This window comes from Callithrix jacchus, chromosome 1 (assembly GCF_049354715.1).
Source record: "Callithrix jacchus isolate 240 chromosome 1, calJac240_pri, whole genome shotgun sequence".
Lineage (NCBI taxonomy): Eukaryota > Metazoa > Chordata > Mammalia > Primates > Cebidae > Callithrix > Callithrix jacchus.
This window is the reverse complement of record NC_133502.1, coordinates 171,551,788-171,578,398: the sequence shown is the minus strand read 5'-3', so window position 1 is coordinate 171,578,398 and position 26,611 is coordinate 171,551,788. Positions and strand designations below refer to the sequence as shown.

At 39.5% G+C, this 26,611-nt stretch overlaps 1 protein-coding gene across 14 annotated transcripts in view; it reads right to left on the bottom strand.

The window, feature by feature from the left end:
• Positions 1-26,588, bottom strand: part of RABGAP1 (RAB GTPase activating protein 1) — a 181,766-nt gene extending 155,178 nt beyond the window's left edge. For 6 of the 14 annotated variants that reach the window (XM_078375639.1, XM_078375645.1, XM_002743291.7 and 3 more), the window contains exon 1: positions 11,644-11,729. The gene's annotated coding sequence lies outside the window, so the exon portion shown is untranslated. Of the gene's footprint in view, positions 1-6,567; positions 6,681-11,643; positions 11,730-11,757; positions 11,912-15,884; positions 16,029-22,321 lie in introns of those variants that run through there. The other 8 variants (XM_078375643.1, XM_017975994.4, XM_078375647.1 and 5 more) reach the window with 6 other exon arrangements.
• Between the last annotated feature and the right edge of the window lie 23 nt (positions 26,589-26,611).

Below are 26,611 nucleotides of genomic sequence, written 5' to 3'. Positions count from 1 at the left end.
TTGTTAGGAAACACATCATTGAGGAAAAAAAATACATTTCCTAATTTCACATTCTAAGTTGTTAATATCTAAATAAAAGCAAAATAATACTTCGGATAAAAATGCTTTATGTATCACAAAAAGGAATAAAATGTACACTTTTTTTTGAGATGGAGCCTCGCCCTGTCACCCAGGCTGGAGTATAATGGTGCAATCTCAGCTCACTGCAACCTCCGCCTACCAGGTTCAAGTGATTCTCCTGCCTCAGCTTTCCAAATACTGGGATTACAGGCAGGCGCTATCATGGCCGGCTAATTTTTTGCATCATTAGTAGAGATGGGGTTTCACCATGTTGGCCAAGCTGGTCTCAAACTCCTGACTTCATGATCCCCCTGCCTTGGCCTCCCAAAGTGCTGGGATTACAGGCATGAGCCACTCGCCTGGCCAAATGTACACCTTTTTATCTTATTTTGTCATCCTAATCATTCAGTAAGATGGCCCATTTAAAATAAGATAACATACATATGAATGGCTTGGTATTTGGTAGGCAGGCACTCACAGTTTGTCTCCTTTTATAGAAATGATGAGCCTAGACCCTTGTAACAAGTTCAATTACCAACAGAGCAGGTTGGTGGACACAAGTACAAGGATGCTTCCTTCTCTACTTTTATTTTTGAGACAGGGTCTTGCTTTGTTGCCCAGGCTGGAGTGTAGTGTGTGATCCTAGCTCACTGCAGCCTTGATCTCCCAGCTCAGATGATCCTTCTACCTCTACCTGCTGAGTAGCTGGGACCAGAAGTGTGTACCACCATGCTCAGCTAATTAAAAAAAAAATTCTCAGCCATCCAAAGAGTGCTGGGATTATAGGCATAAGCCACCGTATCTGGCTTTACCTCTCTTTTAAAAAAGTCAAGTCACTTGAGGTGACAGACAATTTTGTTCACTTATACAGCCTCCTGCATCACACCCAAAAATTCAATTATGCTTTATTTTCATTACTTTTATTCTTACAGAGACATTAAAGATCACTAGAGATTTTTATTGGAAATTAGTCCCATATGCCAAAACTCTATGAACTTTTTGCCTGAAGTCACTGCTCTGTGACATAAGTGCCAATTTTATGCTCATTTATGTACTACAGCATAAAATGCATCTCAATATTGCTGAATAAACATTCACATTTAGGCAGGAGCATGGCTCATGCCTGTTATCCCGACAACTTGGGAGGCTAAGGTGGGAGGATTGCTTGAGGCCAGGATTTCAAGACCAGCTTGGGCAATATGGTTAGATCCCATTTCTAAAATAAGATATTTAAAAATTAGCCAAATGTGGTGGTGTGTGCCTGTAGTACCAGCTACCTGGGAGGCTGAGAGAGGGGACAGCTTGAGCCCAGGAATTCTAGTCTACAGAGAACTATGATGGAGCCACCGCACTCCAGCTAAATTGAGAGGCCCCATCTCAAAAAAGAAACAAGATTCACATTCATCCTCAATCTCCTCTTAAGCACTCTAGTTAATGGAGTGAAATGGAAAGAACTGACCATGATTAAACCTCTTTTAAGAGTCCTCTGAAGGAACTCGGTTCCTGAATAATCAGTGTTTATTTTTTAAAAACCTGAACTTTTTTTATGAGACAGAGTACTAACAGATAGTTGTATTGTTTCTAGTTAACATCTGAGAAGTAACCAACAGTGACATGCAGTGGCATGGATTTGCTAATGTGCAATTAGCAGAGGCAAAACCACCTCCCAGTAAGTGACCTACCTAGATTAATAAGAGGTGTGGGTGATACTCATAATTGAACCTGACATTCTTGAGACAAAATGTGCTAGTGCCTAGTCTAAAGCTTGGTTAACCTTTATTTCTTTGGTTTTCTTGAGATTTTCTTCTTGAAAGAATAGTATTAATGCCTCCACCTCTACCACTTCAATGGAATGCCCCACTCTTCTAAACAGTCTCTCTCAAAAATACAACCCCCTTACTTCTCATTTTCATTAAAAACCATCAATACTACAAAATTTCAAAACCCAAAGAATTATTTCAGTTCTCATCTTACCTGCTGAAGTAAACAAAAATGCTGGCCATTTTCTTATTCTGAAACTCTTATCCTTTTGCATCCATTGCCTACCTCTATCTTTTCTTAGTTCTCATTTAGATTCCTCTTCTATTTTTAAAATTACATCATTGTCCTTTCTTTTCCCTGGCTATCTCATTAGCTAATATAGTTACAGTTTTCTATTGCATGCTGATAATACTCTAGCACTATCTTTTCTCTTGAATTCCACATGGGTATTTGTGTTATATTTTTTCTTCTATTCAGTATCAAGAGTCTGCTACGTTGCCAGACACTAGGTATAGTGTTATGGTGAGGAATAAAAAATACTCCTTACCTTTGACAGGCTTACAGTGGTAGAGAAAACAACTAGTAAGCAGGTAATTATAATACAGTGCTTGTTATAATAGAGGTCTGTAAAGGGTGTTATGAGAATACAAAGCAGGGTTCTACTACATGTGCCCTATGGTCATCTCAAAACCAATTCCCTGCATCCAAAACTAAACCATTTAATCCCCACGTCAGCAGACTCTTCTTCCTAGATTATATATCCTGGGTTCTGTATCCTGGTTAACAGCCACAGATTCAAAACAACATCCTAAAAAATAAAAACAATCACAAGAAACCAAACCAAAAGAAATACTGCCACCTCCTCTTCTTACTCTCCCTTGGAATAATGGATTTTAGTTCTAAAACCTAGCCCGATCTATTTCTTCTTCACCATCCCTCACGTCATTGGCTTGTATTTTACTCCCTTTCAACCTGGCTATAAGTCTTTCATTCTAGACTCTCTCTAGCCATTATTTAGCCCCCAAAGTTAATTTCTGAAACTTACATCTGATCATATATTCTGCCCCTCCCCATTCCTCAAAACTTTTTATTGCTCCTGACTGAAAATACAATAAAATCCCAAATCCTTATATTATCGAGCTCTTCAAAATCTGGAGCCAATTTCTATTCTAATCTTATCTTCTTCTGTCAAACCACACCATACATACAAATATGTCGCGCATTTTAATGCTTTCAAGCTTTTTCATATGCTGCTTGCTCAGCTGGGAATGTCTTTTTGTTTTACCAATCAGTCTTTCTCCACCAACAGCAAACTAATGCTACAATCAAGTATTCAACCGCCCTTTTTCCCTTCTGCAATGTTCATTAGTTTCTTCTAGGGCTCCTCAGGCTTTTTCGTTTTCAGTTCTATCGCAGAATTATAGCATTTACCACACAGTAAAATAACATCAACACTTATTTTCCATTTTTGTTTTGTTTTGTTTTTTTGAGACAGTCTTGCCTTGTTGCCCAAACTGGAGTGCAATGATGTGATCTCGGCTCACTGCAACCTCTGCCTCCCAGGTTCAAGCAATTCTCCTGTCTCAAGCCTCCTGAGTAGATGAGATTACAGGTGCCCACCACCATGCCTTGTTAATTTTTGTATTTTTAGTAAGACGGGGTTTTGCCATGTTGGCTAGGCTGGTCTCCAACTCCTGACCTCAGGTAATCCACCCGTCTTGGCCTCCCAAAGTGCTGGGATTATAGGCGTGAGCCATCATACCTGGCCCAACACTTCTTTTCTACTCCACCATATTAATCAATCCATTCATTCCAGAAGCAATTACTGACTAAAAACCAGTATGTCAAATGCTTGGAATATAATGGGCACAAATGGTCTCCCTGAACTACTTGTGGACAGGGCTCTTATGTTTTATTCATATTAATTTCATATCCTTACTTACTGGCAGTGTTCAATAAATTTGGTTGAATATGCTTCATTGCTGTTTAGTAGGGTCCAAGTAATATGAGGAAGATAAATGACAAATATGCTATACTACATACATGTATTGGGGATGTGGACAGGGATGATGATTAAAATGAATAGACTTAAACTATCCTTGAGTGTACCTGACTGACTCTTCATCAAATTCCTAACTGTCATGACCAAAAAAAGGTAAACAACACAGTCACAAAAGAAGATACCTTGGGTTCCCTTTGGACCAAACACTAATCACTTCCCTCTCAATCCCCATCACTTTTGTTGCTCAACCACTGAAGAAATGGGTACAGCTTTAGGGAATCTTAAGCGAGATGATTGCTAAATCTAAAGAGAAAACAATACTTATTATTTCTTGAGTGTCAATTATATACCCAAAATGGTATAAGAAGTTTTACAACCATTATTAATAGTCTTCACACTAACCTTGCCAGATGGGTATTAACTTCATATGACAGACAAACTGAGGCTTGGGCAGGCTGAGGAACTTGCTTAAGTTCACAGAGAAAATTGTTGGAACTTGATCCTAACCCAGGCATCTAGGTGTCTCTGTCCTTTTCTGGACTGAACCTCTCTCCTTGATATACCTATCTCCATCCTCTCCCCATTCCAGTCTATCCTCCATGCTGCTCATAGTTGTACCCTTCTAAACACAGATCTGGTAAGTTTACTCTCTGTTCAGAAAAGATCAAGACAGGAAGCAGCAAAAGAATCAAGTCTGAAAGATGCTGTAGCAGAACAATTCCTGTGGGTGTGTAACTCTTTAAAATTAAACAAGCAGAGTACAAAGAAGCTATAAAAATCACATTGTGTTAGTCTCAACTTGTGTGTGTGTGTGTGTGCGTTTTCCTGGCTCTGAACTTTGTTTTGCTGCATTGGTTTTCACATGAATTTCGCACAGCCTATCCCTGGAAAGGGTGGGACAAATCTAACAAAACTCAATGGAACACCATCTCTTCTTCATAAAAATAAATTCCTTTCCACCACTACTAACTGCTAAACAATAGATGTCTTTGTTTTATTTCTGACTCTGAATTTTGGGGCTATTTCTTTGAATTATTTTAGTGAGCTAAGAGAACCATAGTAAGTTAAGCTTTCTGATTAATTCCAGGTTAACTTAAAAAAAACAAAACCAAAAGAATCAAACCAATCATCTTGGGCCTACCTGTACTTAAAGGTAAGAAAAACTAGCTTACCTAAAACTCACTCTTAGGCAAATCTGAACCTACCAAAACTGTGAGAATTTACTTATTTAAACTATTAAATGACTTTTAGTTCAATTCCAGATTAACTAAAAAAGATATCTGAATTAAACACGAGAAATTGTAAAACAAAATAAAACTTTAAAAAATCTTTTTTATGGCTGGGCACAGTGGCTCACACCTGTAACCCCAGCACTTTGGGAGGCCTCTACTAAAAATACAAAAATTAGCTGGGTGTGGTGGCACACGCCTGTAGTTTCAGCTACTCGGGAGGCTGAAGCAGAAGAATTGCTTGAACCTGGGAAGCAGAGTTTGCAGTGAGCTGAGATCACCCTACCGCACTCCAACCTGACTACAGAGCTAGACTTTGTCTAAAAAAAAAAAAAAAAATTTTTTTATGGCCAGGCACAGTGGCTCACCCCTGTAATCCCAGCACTTTGGGAGGCCAAGGCAGGCAGATCACCTGAGGTCAGGAGTTTGAGACCAGCCTGGCCAACGTGGCAAAACCCTGTCTCTACTAAAAGTACAAAAATTAGCTGGCTGTGGTGGCAGGCGCCTGTAATCCCAGACTGAGGCAGGAGAATTACCTGAACCCAGGAGGTGGAGATTGCAGTGAGCCGAGATTACACCACTGCACTCCAGCCTGGGCAACAAAAGCAAAACTCCATCTCAAAAAAAAACAACAAAAACTTGTAATTTGTAATTTTTTTGCATTGTGGTTAAGTAATAACACAAATATTACCATCTTAGCCACAGAAGTGTACAATTCTGTGTCATTAAGTACATTCTCATTGTCATGCAAACATCACCATCATCTCTCCTTAGAACATTTCCTTTCTTCCCCAACTGAAACTCTATGCCCATTAACACTAACTCCCTATTTTCCCGGTCCTTCAGAAACCACTATTCTTTTTTCTGTTTCTAAGAATTTGACTACCCTAAGTGCATCAAATAAACAATAGAATTACTTATTTATCATTTTGTAATTGGTTTATTTAGTATGATGTCTTCAAGATTTATTCATACTGTAGCATGTGTCAGAATTTCCTTCCTTAAGGCTAAATACAATTTCATTGTATGTATACCTCACTTATACTTCAATAAAAGTTTCAAAATAATTATAACTTTTATGATCTTTAAACGGGGGGAATATCAGGTACTTTCTATTCCAGTTCTATGAGGTAGACATAAGTAGCTCCATATTTAAAAATGGAGTTTCTGAGCATAAGCTACTTAATCACTCTGAGAAAACATACTCTGATTAAGTAGCGTATCCTCAGACATATATACTAAGGAAGTACAAGATGGGATATCCATGTCTTTCTGATCCCAAAATTCATACTCTCCCCACTATATCTTGATATTTCATACTTTTTTTTTTTTTGAGACGGAGTTTCGCCGTTGTTACCCAGACTGGAATGCAATGGCATGATCTCGGCTCACCGCAACCTCCGCCTCCTGGGTTCAAGCAATTCTCCTGCCTCAGCCTCCCAAGTAGCTGGGACTACAGGCACGCACCAACATGCCCAGCTAATTTTTGTATTTTCAGTAGAGACGGGGTTTCACCTTGTTGACCAGGATGGTCTCAATCTCTTGACCTCGTGATCCACCCGCCGTGGCCTCCCAAAGTGCTGGGATTATAGGCATGAGCCACTGCGCCCGGCCGATATTTCATACTTCTAATGAAAGGTACAAGAGGTAAGAAGTAGGGATGAAATGTGCATAAAACAATTCATTTAACTCTGTTAATTATGAGTGTAATAATGTTGACACCTGAAAAAATAAAATCTTGCAAATGGTTATCCCATGTTCCTGTGGGTATTTCAGGAAACACACCTTAATTTTTTCCAGAATTCTACATATGTTGGCTTGATGCCATTTCAACACAATATCTGTGAAACTAAATATTTAAATTGTTATTTGGATGCCATGTCCACAGTAGAAACTATCCCCAGGAACAAAGGGAAAGTTAGGTTAATGTTAATGTACTACTCATTCACAAGGTCAGATTATATTCCTGACCTTGCTGGCACAGATTTTAAAAATCGTTGTCTTTACTTTTTCTGAACAGATTTCTAAAGTATAATTTACATTAGCATTTAATAAATATAAAAATATGAATTTTTTAAGCAATGCAGGGTTAGCCAAAGAGTTTTCCTCTTTTTAGAAAATTAGTCAATATAGTTCCTTCTCATCTACAATTAAGAAAATGAATCTATTCCACTCAGAATATGCATCTGTTTGCACTTAGATCTAAAACATATTATCCACTTCTCTTTAATCTACATGAATTTAACGCTAAGCAGGCAAACGATTCAATAGATGATCAAAGTCTAAGATAAATGCAGAAATATAATTTGTGTTTTCTATGACCGGTTTGATTTCCAGGGAAATGCATGTAGGCAAACCATGAACGTTTGGCAGAAGATACACATTTTCTGTGCCGTCCAGTATGCTGTCTCTAATTACCCTTGATGATATTTAAAATGTATTCCCAAAGCTGGTCTGAAGGTAATGAATTATCTAGATTGTTCACAGTCAGTTATGGAACAAACTGCTTGTTCTACTCTTTTTCCCCTTCTCACTACTGCACTTGACTAGTCTTAGAGAATAAAATATATTCCCAAAGAAGGATTCTGCATATTAATTCCTTAACTGATAAAAGGTCATCCTCAGAAAGTGGGGAAAAAAAAATTATAAACCATAGGTTGTTGGTGACCAAGTTTTAAAAAAGACGAATTGTTGTTAAGCCTTGACTTAGCAACATTATGTTAAAGTTACCACAGAAATTCATTTGTTAATGTACCTTAAGAAATGCCAGATTTAGGTACAGAGAAAAATTTATTCCAAGAAGACTTACAGAACTGAATTAATGGTAGTTTATAACACCAATGCTGATGCAACCTTAACTGAAAATACTTAACAACTGTGCAATAATTTTTGGAGAGGCACACAAGAAGATATATTTCTCATACTTTATAACCAAGGTAATACATACTATTTAATGCTGGGCAGGAGTTTAAAAGTAGGTTTAGGGCTTTATTTTACTCTATAGCAATCAGAAAAAGGGATTGGGGGGAAGTTAGGACTTACAGAGCTCTACTCTGATAGAAAACAATCTTCAAAAAATTCTCACTGATGAGTACCTCAGAATATTATGGCTGACATGGAAAGAGGAGGGAAACTTGCAAGCCAAATTCTATAAACTAATATGTTCAAGACTTGGCACTACCATATTTGGTCACTCTGCACATGAAGAGAAACAAGGCTTTTAGGGTCAACCTGAATGGTTGGTTACAATGTAAGCTTAAATGTCTTTCCAACATTGTTCTGACTTACAAGGTTTCTGAAGAATAATGATCTCAGGATCAACACAAAACAGAGGGGTGAGGGTGGTAGGGATGACTAGGTAACTGGTTTATGCTAAAGAGAAGCAACAGCTGTGATGTTTTTACAAGGTGTTTTTTTTCAGGTATACCCAGGGGCATCAAGTCCCCAGCCCTGAATTATTTTCGTTGAGATCTAACCATGGAAAATCAGTAAAACAAGGCACTACATACAAAGCACCAAAATGTCATGCCAAACTGCTTTATGTATATTAAATTAGCACTTCTTAAATATTTGAGTTCTATCTCCAAGAAAGATTATAAACTATAGGAAAGATCCGAGTCTCGCTAAAAAAAGATTAAGAGTTTTGTCACTTTGGGAGGCTAACGTGACAGGATTGTTTGAGGCCAGGTGTTTGGTAACAGCCTGGGCCACATAGTGAAACTCAAGTCTCTACAAACAACAGCAAAATTAACTGGGTGTGGTGGCATGTTGCACCCAACCCCAAAATTAACTGCATATTGCAGCCTCTCAAGCAGCTACAGTCCTAGCTACTTGGGAGGCTGAAGCAGGAGGATCACTGGTGCCTTTAAATTCAAGATTGAGGTGAGCTATGATAGCACTCCAGCTTGGGAAACAGAACAAGACCCTATCTCTTAAAAAAAAAAAAAAAAAAGTGTTGCATTCATTTATTCTACATGCTTGAGAAATCTAATATCGGATTATACTGAAATTACAAAGATAACATTATGGGCAGGCCTATGTCAGAACCTTAGCAAACCAGTGTTTTTACAAAGATATTCAACTATAACACTGATTTAAACTATTTTCTGAAACCTGTATTCAAAGGTTCCTTGTTAAAACTACTGGGAAATAATGAGACCTCCAAAGGAGGCTTTCCTTTAGCTGGAAATATAATGAATAAAAAACAAAGACCTTTACAAGGTCAGGAGTTCAAAACCAGCCTGACCAACATGGTGAAACCCCATCTCTACTAAAAATACAAAAATTAGCCCAGCGTGGTGGCACGGGCCTGTAATGCCAGCTACTCAGGAAGCTGAGGCAGAAGAACTGCTTGAATCTAGGAGGCGAAGGTTGCACTGAGCCAAGATCATACCACTACACTCCAGCCTGGGCAACAGGCCAAGACTCCATCTCAAAAAAAAAAAAAAAGACTTCTTTAAAAGAAGTTGGGCTACAAAGTTGTTATTAGTACACTGTGTGAAAAACCACCTCCCCTCATTTAGATAGCGTGAATACACTTTTCTCAATATGCAGCAGAAGAGGTAGGAAACAGGTGTCTCTGTTCCCACTACGTTACTATTTAACAGTTGTAAACTGCGAACAAAATACTATGCCAAAAATGCCAAAATGCACATAGCTGATAGGTTAACTTTCCAAACCAATACATACCTGTTAATGTCAATGAGCTAACTGTAAACTGAATTATAACACTGAAACAATTAAAACAAAGTGTGGCTTTCATTTCATAGCTCACTGCAGTCTTGAACTCAACTCAAGAGGTCCTCCCACCTCAGACTCCCAAAGTGTTGGGATTACAAGCTATGAACCAACTCACACCACTAATATTTCAACTTTAATTATAAATCTGACTTAATATCTTGAATTAAAGTTACATATGGCATGTGAATTTTAAATGTTACCAATACATACAAATCAATCATGAATTATTATTATTTTTTTTTTTTGAGACACAGTCTCTGTCACCTACGCTGGAGTGCAGTGGCCTGATCTCGGCTCACTGCAACCTCCGCCCCTGGGATTCAAGCAATTCTCCTGCCTCAGCCACCCGAGTAGCTGGGACTACAGAAACTTGCCACCATACCCAGCTAATTTTTGTATTTTTAGTAGACACGAGGTTTCACCATATTGGCCAGGATGGTCTCGAACTCCTGACCTTGTGATCCGCCCACCTCAGCCTTCCAAAGTGCTGTGATTACAGGCGTGAGCCACCGTGCCCGGACCCTATTTTCAGTTTTTATAAGAAAGCGCTAGTTAAGTCTTCAATACATATTAAATAGCATTTTACACAAACTTGAATTAAGGCAACAGGTCCTTCGATTAAAAAAAAAAAAGTTAGATGTGCCTTCCTTGGTACTTAAGCTTCCTTCGTTGAAAAAAAAAGTTAGATGTGCCCTCCTTGGTACTTAAACTTTTTTCCCCAACTACTTTTCAAACATCATTTAATGTTACAAACACAATTCCATTCACTTTCCATTGTTTTTCCTTTTTTTACTGAAAGGAAACAGCTGGAAACTCACATTCACTATGTACTTACTACTACAGGCACATGTTTGTTGATTTGAATGGAAATATCAAAGGAATTGTGAAACCCTGTCCCTGACAGGTTTTTTTCCCCCCGATAAAGAGCCAACAAGTCAAAAGATCTCAAATTCAAGTTGGAACATGGTTTTAAACTAACGGAGCACTAGTCGCGGGAACACTAGTAGCATGATCACTCAACACGATCTCTTAAGACATTTGTTTCCAAAAAAGAGAATTCTCGACTAACCAAAGGTATGGAGATGTGTGAAACTCAGGAGCAAATAATAAACAGTCTGGATGTCAGAAGAGTAGGGACCAAAGTACTACCAAGCAATGGACAGCGAACTCCTGGAAGTCTTGAGGTTATCCTTTGGCTCAATACGTAAAACCCTTAATTAAGGGTGCGGATAATCAAAAGACATAGCAATGATGTACTGGGGCAGATGCTTCAAGGAAATGAGAAAGGCAGGGATGTCAAGGCCACTTTAATTGCAGACGGGGAAATGAGACAGAAAGACCAACCTGAGATGGCAAAGCGACAGTGAAAGCTAACAAGTCTTTGAAATTTAGGCGCAGGCCAGCGAGGCCCAAGCCAGCTTAAGTCACAGATACAGGCCTAGTGGGCAATGGGGAGAAACTGAGGCGGAGGGAACGGCTCGATGCCCAAATAGGACCAAGCCTAAAACATTAAAGTCAAGACACAGACTGGCTTTGCTGGGGGACCAGAGGGAGAGACAAATACGCCAGACTCGGAAGACCGGCACCCACCCAGACAGGGGGAACCGGTTTGGGCAGGGGCTCCCAGAGCTGCCCAGCCTGCGCATGCGCCCTCTCCCCTCCGTCGCAGCTCCCCCTCCCCCCAATCACGGCTCCCCTCAGAACTCGGCCCGTCGAGGGAGCTGAGCGCAGCCCAACTGGCCCGGCCCTGCAGGAAAAGACAGCTTGGCTACCCGCAGGGGCCGTCAGAAAATACCCCTGGGGTTGGTAGGTATGAGGGTGGGAGGAGGAGGAGGGAAAACGCGGCCCTACCCGACCCGCCGTCTCCTCCTCCGCCGCCCGCCGCCCGCCGCTCGCCGTCCCGGAGGCTCCGCCGCCTGGGCCTCCCCAGCCGCCCTGTCCCCGCCCCCCTACCCCCTTACTCACGTGAGAGCGACTTCTTCCGCCCTCCGCCCAGCCCCCTGCCTCGTCTCATAGGTCCGCGACCATGACGAGTGACTCTATTGGCCCAATACGGGGAAGCGAGGCGGGGCTTCCTCTTCTCCGAGCCCCACCTGGGCCTTCAGCCCGCCTCAGGACTGTGCGCCTGCGCGAAGCGCACTTGTTGTGAGCTGGACCTGGGCTGTGTTGTCTAGGGTTGGACAGGCAATTGTGTGACTGCGACCGGGACTGGGGATGATGGAAGCGCACTGGGTAGTACCTGTTGAGCCTAACAAAGGGTGCAACCCCAGAATCCTGGTGCTTGAGCAAGGAATCCCCTGCTTACCTTTCATGTGCAAGTCGTGTTTGAAAATGAGCACTTCACAGTGTAATAAAATTCACTTGGCATTTATTGAGGGCGCACGGTGTGTCAGGGATTGTGATGGGTCTTTATGTGGCTAACTCATTTCAGCTTTATCACAAATCTGTGAGAATGGTACGATTTTCTCGTTTTACAAAGTAATTTAGCTTGAGTTACATAATCCTGTCTAAAAGTCAAAACTTCATTCTAAGTCCTAAAACCACTGGTACAACACAGCTGCCTAAAGGCATTTAAGGCACACAAGAGGACAGAAATGGACAAGGTTATATCAGATTGTAACTCAAAGATGAGATTTTTATTTAAAAATCATTCAAAAGTGAAACACAACAGCAATATAATAAAGTTTAAAGTTCCTGTCCTCAATGAATGTACAATGTAGTTGGAAACAAAATCAATGATTATTAAAGGCACTACTAAAGTCTTATTTTTAAAGAGACTCTGTCTTGTCCAGACTGGAGTGCAGTGGCTATTCACAGATGACCATATCACACTACATCCTCAAATGCCTGTGCTCAAGCTATCCTACCGCCTCAGCCTCCTGCGTGGCTGGGACTGTATAGAGCCATGCACCACGGCATCAGGCTTTTAAGACTTCATAATTTATAAGATAATTCTACAGCCTCTTCTGTCCTCTTTCCCTTTCTTTATTCCGACTGGCATATGCTCTTTTCCTGGTGGATGAGTCATCTACAGTGTTTTCTGGTGGATAATGTATTCCAATCAACCAGAGAAAAAACAGTAAGAAAAACCTGTGTTCTGTTGCAATCCCTCTGTGATTTGTCTAATACAATAGATGTGGCTGTACCCTGCAGGAAAATAGTTTTGCTTCCTTTCTCCTTATATAGTTACAAAACATCCATTTCAAGATATTCAAAGAATAAAATATTAGGGAGAAAGTAAAATCCCCTGAACTAACAAAACCATTTTTAATGTTTTGGTGCCCATACTTTCATGTATTTCTTGATTGATGTACACCCCAAATATTTATGTAAATCTTAACATATATTTTAAAATAAATTTGTACTATACAATCAGTACAATATATGCCTTGGAGAAAAACGGAAAATAAAGACAAGCTAAAATTAAAAAGAAAACATTACATTAAAAAAAATTTTAATAAAAAAGGCTAGGTGTGGTGGCTCATGCCTGTAGTTTTAACACTTTGGGGGGCTGAGGCGGGAGGATGGCTTGAGCACAGGAGTTTGAGACCAGCCTGAGTAACATAGTGAGAGCCTGCCTGTATGTTTTAATGAAAAACAAAAAAAATGGCATTCCCAGCGCCAATGTTAATACTTTAAAGTATATCCTTACGAGTGTATTTATTTTTCAAAGTAAGATCACTTTAGTAATCTCCCTTCTTCAATTAAAAATATCTGCCTTATTTCAGCATATTTCTTCTCATCTAATTCCTAGATCACATTCACATTTTCTGTCAACCTAAAGGTATTTTTACAGTTGGCTTTCTTCAATCAGTAATATTACAGGAACCTCTTATATAATACCTAACTACAATAAAATATTCTGTTGACCGAATTATATTTTTCTACAACCAGTATTCCCAAATCAGTGTCCAATTCAGGACCATACATTCCACCTGGTTATGTCCTTTGACTTTTTAATTATGGCACTTAAAAAAAATTAAAATATTCTTGTTCACTGCAGAAATCAGGCCACTTGAAGTGTAAAACGTTTTTATCTGAGTGGTTGCTTCCTCATGAAGTCATTGTGCTTGTTCGTACAAGCCCTTTACTTCTTGAACAAAAAAGCTATATTGAAGACTCACTGGATTTAAGTCAAACATACCAGACTAGTATACCTCAAAACTGACATTCTATACTTCATGTTTCATTACATTACATACGATGTTATGAATCTAACATACGTTAGATGTTAATGTTGTTAGATACATTAACATTATATCTACAATAAATACAACATTTATTATATCTAATAGGGTGATGCAAATATTGGCCACTGGATTAGTGATGATATACATGTTGTTTTTATCATCTAATCCATTTTAAAAACAAACTTTAGTCTGTTGCAATGCCTACTATTGCTATATATTCTTATATCCCATTCACAGACAATGAATTTTGGTTTCCAAATATGCTCAACTTTTGTTAGTAAGTGGCTCTATTTCCAAGAAAATGTGGTTATAATATATGAATGGAATATAAGGCTGGTGTGAAATGAAGCAATATAGTAGGCTGGAGCCAGAATGGGAAGGTCCTTGAATGATAAAATAAGGAAACTGAAGTTCACTCTATAGACACATGGGTGCCCTTGGATATTTTAAAGGACAGTGACAATTCTAGATTTGGGTTTTTAAAAAAGATCACTCTAGTAAAACTACAGCAGGGAAAAGAGGAGGCTGAATACTTTGGAGGCTGCCTAACAGCTTAAGCTAAGGAAGCAGGGGAAAAAAAAGGTGAACAGGGTTCCACGGGTATTTTACAAAGAAATATATTCAAATTTGCTGATTCTTTCTTCAGCTCATTCAAATCTGATTTTGAACCCCTCTCTGTAAATATTTCAGTTACTGTACCTTTCAACTCCAGAATTTCATTTCAGCTCCTTTTTATAATTCCTTTTATTCATACATTATTTTCCAGACTCTTCATTCATGTCTTCTTTTTTTATTTTTGGAGATGGAGTCTTGCTGATGTGCAGTGGCACAAGCACAGCTCACTACAACACCCACCTCCCAGATTCAAGCAATTCTTTTGCCTCAGCCTCTTGAGTAGCTGGGATTATAGGCACATGCCACCACACCCAGCTAATTTTTGTATTTTAGTAGAGATGGGGTTTCACCATGTTGGCCAGGCTGGTCTCAAACTCCTGACCTCAGGTGATCCACCCACCTCTGCCTCCCAAAGTGCTAGGATTACAGGCATAAGCCACTGTGCCCAGCCCCTTTAGTTCTTTGAGCAACTTCAAAATAGTTGTTTTAAAGTCTTTGTCTATTAAGTCAGATATCTATCTCGACTTCTTTGGGAATAGTTTGAGTTGATTTATTTTGTTCTTCTGAATAGACCATATTTTCCTGTTTCTTTGTATGTCTGGTGATATTTTTTTTTAATTTTATTTTTCAACTAGAGGTGGGGTCTCACTAAATTGCCCAGTAACAACCAAGTAAATGGAACTACAAGCACATGCCACCACATCTGGCTTCACTTTAAATCCTTATGATTTTTTTGTTGTTGAAAATTGAACATTTGAATCTTACAATGTGGTGACTCTGAAAATAAGATTCTCCTTCTGCCCCCATTTTTGCTAGGCTTTTATAACTGTGACTGTGCTGGGGATCGGGATCAGTTTAAGGTGAAAGCTTAAGGTTTTCTCAGGTCTTTTCTTAGCCTGTTTCCTTCCCTGGTTATATGCAGTAGCTTCTACTTTCCCTTACCTAAGTGATTGCCTTTGAATATCCTAATCCTTCATTATCTGACTCATAAATGGGGTCAGAGGGAAGCAAACGAACACAAGTGGCTATTCCTTTAAAACCCTTCGAAGCAGGTTCAGCTGCTAGGGGGAGGGTGTCAAGTCAGTGGCAACCATCCTTTGCAGCTGCACCTCAGTCATCAGCAACCAGTGTGTAGATAGCCAATATTTGGAGGATAAAGTTTTTCTTGCCCACCCAGCCCCCAGCAAGCCACACCAGGAATGTGGACACAGCTGCCTGCTACAGGGTTAAGTAACACTGAATGAATAGCTGCTAGCACACTAAAAGCTGACATAGACTGAAATTAACCTCTATTTACCAGCCAAGCTCTCCCTTGGAAGATGCAAGCATTTGAACAGACTCCAGAGTTCCAACATAGTTACTTCAGAGAGTTGCTGCTGGTACAATTGTTGTCTAGGTTGAGAGGTGGATTCTTTGTGACTCCTACTCCATCTGAAGAACAGAAAGAAAAAAGAATGAAGAAAAACGAACAGTAAATAAAACCTAAGGGACCCTGTGGGATACCATCAGGAGGACAAGCATAATGAATTGTGGGAGTTCCAAAGAAGAAGAAAGGTCAGAAACAATATTTCAAGAAATAATGCTCCAAACTCTCCAAACTTCATGAACAGCATGATGTACAAATCCAAGAAGCTCATCAGACTCCTGATAGGAAATACTAAGAAACCACCAAATATATTATAATTAAGCTGTCAAAAGGCAAACAAAATTGAATCCTGAAAGTAGCCAGAGATGAGCAACTTGTCCCATACAAAGAATTGTAATAAAATTATCAGCCAATAAGATTACCACATGAAACCCCAGAGGCTGGGGAAAAAAAAAGGTCATGGAAAATTCTGTATTTGGCAAAATTGTCCTTCAAAAATGAGGGTGAAGTTAAGACATTCCCTAATAAAGACACCAACGGAGTTTGTTACCACCAGCATTCCTGCCGTTCAAGAAATGCTAAAGAAATGCATTTCTTTACACCATTACAGAGAGAGTCCGACATTACAAAGGTGGGCCACCATTGCCGAGGCACTTCTAACTACACCCATATAAACAGGAATGCAGGGAAGGTCACACGGCAGCTGGGTGGAGCCCACAGCAGCTCAGCAAAGCCTCTGCAGGCAGACAGTGACTAGGCTGCCTCCTTACTGGGCAGGGCAGCCCTGAAAAGAAGACAGCAGCACAACGGAAACTCGTAAAGCCCTAACTCCCTGGGACAGAACACTTAGGAAAAAAAAGGGGGTATGAGTTCTGCTTTAGCAGACTTAAATGTACTTGCCCAGCAGCTCTGAATGAACAATGGAGCTCACAGCTCAGCACTTGAGCTCCCATAAAGGAAAGACTGTCTCATCAAGCAGCTCCCTGACCCCCGTATATCCAGAGTCACCTCATAAAGGAGAGATCAGACTGACATTTGGTGAGTATCTTTCTGGGACAAAGATAGCAGAAGAAGAAACTGGTAGCAACCCTTACTGTTCTGCAGCTGCTGCAGGTGATCCCCATGCAAGCAAGGCCTGGAGTGGACCTCAGCAGAGGGGCCAGACTGTTAGAAGGAAAACTAAGAAACAGAAATAACTTCATCATCAACAGACTGGACATCCAAGCAGAGATGCAATCTGAAAGTCAGCAACTACAAAGACAACAGGTGGATAAATCCACAAAGATGGGAAGAAACCAGCGCAAAAAGGATGAAAACACCCGAAACCAGAACACCTCTCCTCCTACAAGGGATGATAACTCCTCACCAGCAAGGGAATAAGGCTGGATGGATAATGAGTGTGATGAAATGACAGAATCAGGCTTCAGAAGGCAGGTGATAAGAAACTTCTGTGAGCTATAAGAACATGTTCTAACCCAATGCAAAGAAACTAAGAACCCTGAAAAAAGATTTGACGAAATGCTAACGAGAATAGACAACTTAGAGACGAAAATAAGTGAATTGATGGAGCTGAAAAACGCAACATGAGAATTTCACGAACCATGCACAACAGCCGAATTGACCAAGCAGAAGAAAGGATATCAGAGAATGAGGATCAACTCAATGAAATAAAATGAGAAGGCAAGATCAGAGGAAAAAGAGCGTAAAAAGGAATGAACAAAGTCTCCAAGAAATATGGGACTATGTGAAAAGACCTTATCTACGTTTGATAGGTATACCTGAATGTGACAAACAGAATGAATCCAAGCTGGAAAATACCCTTCAGGATATTACCCGGGAAAACTTCCCCAACCTAGCAAGGCAGACCAATATTCAAGTCCAGGAAATACAGAGAACACCCCAAAGGTATTCCTCAAGAAGAGCAACCCCAAGGCACATAATCGTCAGATTCACCAGCATTGAAATGAAGGAGAAAATGTTAAGGGCAGCCAGAGAGATAGGACGGGTTACCACAAAGGGAAGCCCATCAGACTCAACAGCAGTTCTCTCAGCAGAAACCTTACAAGCCAGAAGAGAGTGGGGGTCAATATTAAACATCCTTAAAGAAAAGAACTTTCAATCAAGAATTTCATATCCAGTCAAACTAAGCTTCATAAGTGAAGGAAAAATAAAATACTTTGTGAACAAGCAAAGGTGATTTCATCACCACCAGGCCTGCTTTACAAGAGCTCCCAAAAGAGGCACTACACATAGAAAGGAACAACTAGTACCAGCCGCTCCAAAAACATACCAAATGGTAAAGAGCATCAACAAAATGAAGAATCTGCATCAACTAATGGGCAAAACAGCCAGCTAGCATCAAAATGTCAGTATCAAATTCACACATAACAATATTAACCCTAAATGTAAATGGACTAAATGCCCCAATCAAAAGACCCAGACTGGCAAACTGGATAAAAAGCCAAAACCCATCGGTGTGCTGTATCCAGGAAACCCATCTCACATGCAAGGATATACAAAGGCTCAAAATAAAAGGATGGAGGAAGATTTACCAAGCAAATGGAGAGCAATAAATAGGAGTTGCAATTCTCGTCTCTGATAAAATAGACTTTAAAGCAACAAAGATCAAAAGAGACAAAGAAGGACATTACGTAATGGTAAAAGGATCAATGCAACAAGAAGAGCTAATGATCCTAAATATATACACACCCAATAAAGGAGCACCCAGACATATAAGGCAAGTTCTTAATGACTTACAAAGAGACTTAGACTTCCACACAATAATAGTGGGAGACTTTAACACTCCACTGTCAATATTAGACAGATCAACCAGACAGAAAATTAACAAGGATATCCAGGGCTTGAACTCACACTTGAAACAAGCAAACCTGATAGACATTTACAGAACTCTCCACCCCAAATCCACAGAATATACATTCTTCTCAGCACATCACACCTACTCTAAAATTGACCGTGTAATTGGAGGTAAATCACTCCTCAGCAAATGCAAAACAACTGAAATCATAACAAACAGTCTCTGAGACCACAGTGCAATCAAGTTAGAACTCATAATTCAGAAACTAACTCAGAACTGCACAGCTTGATGGAAACTGAACAACTGACTCTTGAATGTTGACTGGATAAACAATGAAATGAAGGCAAAAATAAAGATGTTCTTTAAAACCAACGAGAACGAAGACACAACATACCAGAATCTCTGGGATTCATTTAAAGCAGTCTCTAGAGGAAAATATATAGCAATAAGTGCCCACATGAAAAGCAAGGAGAGATCTAAAATTGACACCCTATCATCAAAATTCATAGAGCTAGAGGAGCAAGATAAAAAAAAAACTCAAAACCTAGCAGAAGACAGGAAATAACTAAGATCAGAGCAGAACTGAAGGAGATAGAGACACAAAAAACCCTTCAATAAATCAATAAATTCAGGAGCTGGTTTTTTAAAAAGATCAACAAAATAGACAGACCACTAGCCAGATTAATAAAAAAAGGAAAGAGAGAATAACCAAATAGATACAATAAAAAACGATAATGGGGATATCACCAAAAATTCCACAGAAATTCAAACCATCATCAGAGATTATTACAAACAACTCTATGCACATAAACGAGTAAACCTGGAAGACATGGATAAATTCCTGGTCACTTACCTCCTCCCAAGTCTAAACCAGGAAGAGGTCGAAACGCTGAATAGACCAATAACAAGGTCTGAAGTTAAGGCAGCAATTAAGAGCCTACCACCCAAAAAATGCCCAGGTCCAGATGGGTTCACAGCCAAATTCTACCAGACATACAAAGAGGAGCTGGTATCATTCCTTCTGAAACTATTTCAAGGAATCCAAAAAGAGGGAATCCTTCCCAAATCATTTTATGAGACCAACATCATCCTGACACCAAAACCTGGCAGAGACTCAACAGGAAAAGAAAACTGCAGGTCAATATCCATGATGAACATAGATGCAAAAATTTTCAATAAAATACTAGCAAGCCAATTGCAACAGCACATCAAAAAGCTTATCCATCATGATCAAGTAGGATACATCCCGGGGATGCAAGGCTGGTTCAACATACGCAAGTCTATAAACATAATTCACCACATAAACAGAAACAAAAACAAAAACCACATGATTATCTCAATTGATGCAGAGAAGGCCTTTGACAAAATTCAACAGCACTTTATGCTAAAAAGCCTCAATAAACTAGGTATTGATGGAACGTATCTCAAAATAATAAAAGCTATTTATGACAAACCAACAGCCAATATCATACTGAATGGGCAAAAACTGGAAGCATTCCCTTTGAAATCCAGCACTAGACAAGGATGCCCTCTCTCACCACTCCTATTCAATATAGTCCTGGAAGTTCTAGCCAGAGCAATCAGGCAAGAAAAAGAAATAAAGGGTATTCAAATAGGAAAGGAGAAAGTCAAATTGTGTCTATTTGCAGACAACATGGTAGTATATCTAGAAGACCCCATCGTCTCAGCTCAAAAACTCCTGAAACTGATAGGCAACTTCAGCAAAGTCTCAGGATACAAAATCAATGTGCAAAAATCACAAGCATTCCTATACACCAATAACAGACTTAAAGAGAGCCAAATCAAGAACAAACTGCCATTCACAATTGCTATGAAGAGAATAAAATACCTAGGAATACAACTAACAAGGAATGTAAATGACCTCTTCAAGGAGAACTACAAACCACTGCTCAATGAAATAAGAGAGGACACAAACAGATGGAGAAACATTGCATGTTCATGGTTAGGAAGAATCAATATCATGAAAATGGCCATACTGCCCAAAGTAATTTACAGTTTCAATGCCATCCCCATCAAGCTACCAATGACCTTCTTCGCAGAAATGGAAAAAAACCACCTTAAACTTCATATGGAACCAAAAGAGAGCCCACATAGTCAAGTCAATTCTAAGCAAAAAGAACAAAGCAGGAGGCATCACTACTGGACTTCAAACTATACTACAAGGCTACTGTAATCAAAACAGCATGGTACTGATACCAAAACAGAGATATAGACCAATGGAAGAAAACAGAGGCATTGGAGGCAAAACAACATATCTACAACCATCTGATCTGTGACAGACCTGACAAAAACAAACAATGGGGAAAGGATTCCCTGTTTAATAAATGGTGTTGGGAAAACCGGCTAGCCATGTGCAGAAAGCAGAAAATGGACCCCTTCCTGACACCTTACACTAATATTAACTCCATATGGATTAAGGACTTAAACATAAGACAAAACACCATAAAAACCCTAGAAGAAAATCTAGGCAAAACCATTCAGGACATAGGCGTAGGCAAGGACTTCATGACCAAAACACCAAAAGCGCTGGCAACAAAAGTCAAAATAGACAAATGGGACCTAATCAAACTCCACAGCTTCTGCATGGCAAAAGAAACAGGCATTAGAGTGAATCGGCAACCAACAGAATGGGAAAAAGTTTTTGCAGGTTACCCATCTGACAATGGGCTGATATCCAGAATTTACAAAGAACTAAAACAGATTTACAAAAAAAAAAACAAACAAGCCCATTCAAAAATGGGCGATAGATATGAACAGACGCTTTACAAAAGAAGACATTGATGAAGTCAACAAACATATGAAAAAAATACTCATCATCACTGGTCATTAGAGAAATGCAAATCAAAACTACATTGAGATACCATCTCACACCAGTTAGAATGGCGATCATTAAAAAATCTGGAGACAACAGATGCTGGAGAGGATGTGGAGAAATAGGAACACTTTTACACTGCTGGTGGGAGTGTAAATTAGTTCAACCATTGTGGAATACAGTGTGGCAGTTCCTCAAGGTCCTAGAAATAGAAATTCCATTTGACCCAGCAATCCCATTACTGGGTATATATCCAAAGGATTATAAATCGTTCTACTATAAGGACACATGCACACGAATGTTCATTGCAGCACAGTTTACAATAGCAAAGACCTGGAACCAACCCAAATGCCCATCAATGATAGACTGGACAGGGAAAATGTGGCACATATATACCATGGAATATTATGCAGCCATCAAAAACGATGAGTTCGTGTCCTTTGTAAGGACATGGATGAACCTGGAAACCATCATTCTCAGCAAACTGACACAAGAACAGAAAATCAAACACTGCATGTTCTCACTCATAGGCGGGTGTTGAATAATGAGAACATGGACACAGGGAGGGGAGCACTACACACTGGGGTGAGTTGGGGGGAAATAGGGGAGGAACAGTGAGGGGTGGGGAGTTGGGGAAAGATAGCATGGAGAGAAATGCCAGATATAGATGAAGGGGAAGAAGGCAGCAAATCACACTGCCACATGTGTACCTATGCAACAGTCTTGCATGTTCTTCACATGTACCTCAAAACCTAAAATGCAATTAAAAAAAGAAAAAAATTAAACACATAAAAAAACTTATGTTGTTGAATATAAAATGTATAAAGTGTTATCTGTGACATCAGTAGCAGAAAGGAAAAGGTTTAGCTTTACATGAACAGTTTTTGTATGCTACTGAAGTTAATTGGTATCAATTCAAATTAGATTTTTATAACTTTTGGATGTTGAGTGTAACGCCCATGGTAACCACCAAGAAAATATCTATATAATATATACAAAAGAAAAGGAGAGGGAATCAAATGTTTTATGATTAAAACACCAACTAAACGCTAAACAGAAAAGCAGTAATGAAGAAAATGAGAATTTTTAAAAAGCATATAAAACACAAATAGAAAAGTGACAGATATAAATACCTCTTTATTAATAATTACTTTAAATCTAAATGGTTTAAACTCTCCCATCTAAAGACAGAAAAGTGTCAAGGGCGGGCGCAGTGACCTATGCCTGTAATCCCAGCACTTTGGGAGGCCAAGGCAAGCGGATCGCTGGATGGGACCACATACCTGTGGTCCCAGGTACTCAGGAGGCTAAAGCAAGAGAATTACTTGAACTCAGGCAGAGACTGCAGTGGGCCAAGACTGCACCAGTGTACTCCAGCCTGGGTGACAGAATGAGACTCTGTCTCAAAAAAAGAAAAGAAAGGAGTCAAGTGTGGTGCTGCACACCTGTAGTCCCAGCTACTTGGGAGGCAGAGGAGAGAGGACCACTTGAGCTCAGGAGTTTGAGGCTTCATTGAGCTATGATCGTGCCACTATAATCCAGCCTGGGCAACAGAGTGAGAGCCAGTCTCTAACAATATATTTAATTTAAAAAAAGAATGGGCAAAATAATTTTAAAAACACACACAATCCATATGATTTAATTAAATGCTGTCTACAAGAGAATTACTTGACATCCAAAAACATAAATAGCTTGAACATAAAAGATTAGAAAAAGGGCCAGGTACAGTGGCTCACACCTGCAGTCCCAGCACTTTGGGAGACCAATGATAGCTTGAGGCCAGGAGTTCAAGACCAGCCTGAGGAACACAGCAAGGCCCGGTCTCTACAAAAAAAAAGTTTCAATAATTTAAGGAGAAAGGGCTGGGTGCAGTGGCTTATCCCTGTAATCCCAGCACTTTGGGAGGCTGAGGCGGTTGGATAACGAGGTCAGGAGTTTGAGACCAGCCTGACCAACATGGTGAAAGTCCGTTTCTACTAAAAATACAAAAATTATCTGGGCATGGTGGTGCACGCCTGTAATCCCAGTTACTCAGGAGGATGAGGCGGGAGAATCGCTTGAACTCAGGAGGTGGATGTTGCAGTCAGCCAAGATCCCACCACTGTACTTCAGCCTGGGCAACAAAGCAAGACTCTGTTTCAGAAAATAATAATAATAATAATTTAAGGGAAAAATATATAACATGCAAATGTTACTGAAAAAGAGCTGATGTGGTCACACTATGATTAGACGAAATAGATTTTAAAATTAAAAAAGGTTACAAAAGACAAAGAAAGGCATTATATATTAATAAAAGGCTCATTACAATAAGATTATATAAAAAATTACAGGCATTTACATACCTAGTAACAGACTCTCAAAATATGTGAAGCAAAAATGGACAGAATTAAAAGGAGAAATAAACAGTTCTACAATAGTAGTGGGAGACTACAATACCTCATTTTCAATAATGGGGAGAAGAATCAGAAGATAAATGAGGAAACAGAGGACCTGATCATCATAATAAACCAACTATACTTAAAAGACATAATACAGAACATTCCACCCAGAAAGAGCAGAATACATATTCTTCTCTAAAGCACATGAGGCATTCACCAGACTATATGTTAGGCCACCATTCAAGTTTCCTAATATTTTACAAGATAGATGTCATACAAAGTATCTTCTCGGACCACATAGAGGAAGTTAGATATTAATAACAGAAGGAACACTGGAAAATTCACAAATATCTGGAAGTTAAACAACACTCTTAACCACTGGGTCAAAGAAGAAATTAAAAAATACTTAGAAATGAATGAAAATAATACAACATACAAAAAACTTACTAGCTGTAGTAAAACCAGTGATCAGAGGGAAATTTAGAGGTGTAAATAACTACATTAAAAAGAGGGAAACGCTGGGAGCAGTGACTCACACATGTATTCCCAGTATTCTGGGAGGGCAGATCACTTGAACTCTGGAGTTCAAGATCAGCCTGGGCAAATGCTGAAAACCTGTCTCTATAAAAAGTATAAAAATTAGCCGGGTATGGTGGCAGGCACACGTAGTCCCAGCTAATTGGGAGGCTGAAGTAGGTTGTTTGTGCCCAGGAGGTCGATAGTCCTGCAGCAGATTGCTTTATCAGTGAATTCTATTATACTTTTAAGGAAGAATTAACAACAGTCCTTCCCAAACTTTTGTAAAATTGAAGAGGGAAAGCTTCCTTACACCTTCTATGAGGCCAGCATTACCCTGATAGCAACACCATATAAATACATCACTAGTAAAGAATATTATAGACCAATATCCATTATGAATATAGATGCAAAAATTCTCAACAAAATATAAACAAATTCGATCCAACAGGATATTAAAATAATTATTCACCATGAACTAGTGGGATTCTTCCCAAGAATGCAAGGGTTCAACATATCAATGTATTACAGCACATCAATAGGACAAAGGGAAAAACACATGATTATCTTAACTGACGTAGAAAAGGCATTTCACAGGACCCAATACCCTTTAAGAAAGGAGATAAAATTCCTCAACATAATAAAGGCACTTATGAAAAACCCACAGCTAACATCATATTCAATGATTTAAGATCATTGAATATCTTAAAACTTTACCCCTAACATCAGGAATAAGACAAGGATTCCCACTTTCACTGCTGCTGTTCACTGTACTGGACGTTTTAGCCAGAGCCATTAGACAAGAAAAATTAAAAGTATCCAAATTGGAAAGAAAGCGGTATAAGATCTCTATTCAGACAGCACTATCTTACTTATTTAAAAAATTCCCCAAAATCCAGGAGCGCTACTACAGCTAATAAAGAAATTCAGCAAAGTTGTTGGGTATAAGACCAACATTCAAAAATCAATTGTTTCTATACATCTGCAATGAACAATATGAAAAGAAAATTACGAAAGCAATTCCATTCAAAATAACATCTAAATGTATTAAATATGTCGAAAACCAGAAAACACTGCTGAACGAAATTATGAAAGGCCCAAATAAATGGAAAAACCTTCTATGTTCATGGACAGGAACACTTAAAATTGGTAATATGTCGATACAGTACTACCCAAAGAGACCTACAGATTCACAATCCCTATTCCAAAATCTTTTTTGCAAAGAAATGGGAAAGCCAATTGTCGAATTCACATGGAATTCCAAAAGGCCCGGAAAGACCGAAACAACCTTGAAAACGAAGATTAAAGTTGGAGGACTTACACTTCCAGACTTCAAAACATATTACAAAGCTATAGCAATTAAGACAGAGAAGTATTACATAAGGACAGACATACAGACCAATGAACTATAATAGAAAAGCCCTGAAATAAACGCTCATATAAACGACAGATTGATTCACACTTATAAATTATTAAAGTAATAAACGTTACGCATGTTTACCACAATAAAAAGCCCTTCACCACCACCAAAAACGAAAATAATGGGGAGAAACCAGTAAAGTGGATTGGCAAGTAAAAGAACTCTAGAAGGATCCTCAAGTTTTCTGGCCTGGTCATCTCATCTTCTAGATGAGATGAACTTGAGATCATTAAAAGGAACATTCACATTAGGACAATCATTTGAAGAGCTCTTTCATGTAGCTGGCTGGGTTGTGAATGGTCAGCACGAAGTAGGTGACGGAAGCCATGGGAATGGAAGAGATTGCCCTAGGAATAAGGAAGAACCTTAAGGTAAGATCCCTGAAAAACACATCCAAAAGTGAGAGGAGAGCTTTCTGCTCTCCCGGCTCCCGCGCGACGAGTCCACACCCCTAGGCAGGAAAGACTTACCAAAGTTTAAGTGCACAGGAGCCCTTCAGGGCCAAGGAGGCAGCAAAGCGTCCAGGCCCAGCTGCGGAAGAGCCGCTGAGACGGGGTTCCGAGCAGCGGGTCCCTGCTAGGCGCACAGACGCTAAGGAGCCAGGGATCCTCAGGGTAGCAAACGGAGAAGGTAGTGCGGAGAGTACGGCGCCCCCCCAACCCCGCCTGCGCCCCGCCCAGAACGCG